Here is a 1658-nt window from a genome sequence, read left to right on the forward strand (position 1 = left end):
CCACTCACCCCATGCAAATATCACACCAGGGCATGAAAGTATTGATGCAAGATTCACACACTTTGCCAGAAGCACACTTAATTACTTATTTCTGGGCATTTCTAGACCACTTGCCATCCAGATCTCAGGGTGGGGTTACAAAATTTTAAAACAACAACACTATGCACACTAAATCAATTTGAGCACTGTTAAAATTACCAGCCACTGTGGGTTAAACCACAGAGCCTAGGGCTTGCCGATCAGAAGGTCGACGGTTTGAATTCCCATGACAGGGTGAGGTCCTGTTGTTCAGTCCCTGCTCCTACCAACCTAGCAGTTCAAAAGCATGAACTGCAAGTAGATAAATAGGTACCGCTCCGGCGGGAAGGTAAACGGCGTTTCTGTGTGCTGCTCTGGTTCACCAGAAGTGGCTTTGTCATGCTGGCCACATGACCCAGAAGCTGTCTGCGGACAAACGCCGGCTCCTTCGGCCTATAGAGTGAGATGAGCGTGCAACCCCAGAGTCGTCTGCGACTGGACCTAACGGCCAGGGATACCTTTACCGTTAAGATTACCAGTACAAAACGTAACAGCAAAATGTCTGGGCAAATTAACAGTTCTTAGCTCAGTGACTCCAGGTTCAAAACTCCCTCCCCAGGGAAAGATGTAAAGCCCCTTCAGTAAGTATTTTCTTGGTTTGCTCAATGTTGGTTGCTTTTTGTGCTGAGATTTCTATATACAGTAATGAGATTAAAGTACTAAGCAATCACAGCCCGACCAAGTAGCTGATTGCTCTTTAAAGCTGGATTAGCAATTGATCCAGAAAATGAGGAAAACAATGCAGAGCAGGATCACTGGTGGAATGTATGCATGGGCTATGGGTATAGCCAGGATTTTTGTTTTGGGGGGGGGCAATAAATAAATTGGTTGTTGTTTTAAGATAGCTTTCACCCAACAAGTTTTGGGCTGCAACCCTTACAAGCCCCAGCCAGCATTAACTTAACATATATGCTAATAGAATCTGAACTGGTGGTGAACGATCAGAAAAAGAGATCCTGGGGCCAGTGTGCGGCAACTGCGAAAAAGGCAAATTCCATGTGAAGGATTATTAGGAAAGGAAATGAGAACAAAACTGCCGGTATCATTATGTTAAACATACCCATGGAGCTGTGTCACACAGAATACTGTCCATGTAGTCATGCAATTGAGAGGAGAGGTGGGTGCAAATAAAAACTGGAATGATCCTAAGATTTATGTTGCCAGCAGATTTTTTTTAAAACCCTAACAAGCTATGGTCTGCACTGCTTAGGAGAAAATGCAAGGACAGCAAACATTGCAGAAGACGAGGGAGCCCAGTTTTTGAATTCAAGGCAGCTCAAGTCCCAGATTTTGTTACGCGCCGGAACAGATACGGTTTAAGAACTGGGAGGTTCCATTTCCCAGCGCTACTAACCATTCCTCTTATTTGCCACTCTGTGCCAGAGCTTGAGTTATTGTTTTTAGAAAATGCACAGCTTGCCTACACTCAAAGATACCCCCTCTGAAAAAAGAAAAAAACCCGGGACAGTTTTGCATAGGGGAGAAGGGGAAAATAACCTAAGGGCATACTGGGACGTGTAGTTCCTTCGACCAGCAATGCATGCTGGGAGCCTTGCCGCTCGTCGACGCAGATGCATGAT

This window comes from Zootoca vivipara, chromosome 5, assembly GCF_965207765.1.
Source record: "Zootoca vivipara chromosome 5, rZooViv2.hap1.1, whole genome shotgun sequence".
Classification (NCBI taxonomy): Eukaryota; Metazoa; Chordata; class Lepidosauria; order Squamata; family Lacertidae; genus Zootoca; species Zootoca vivipara.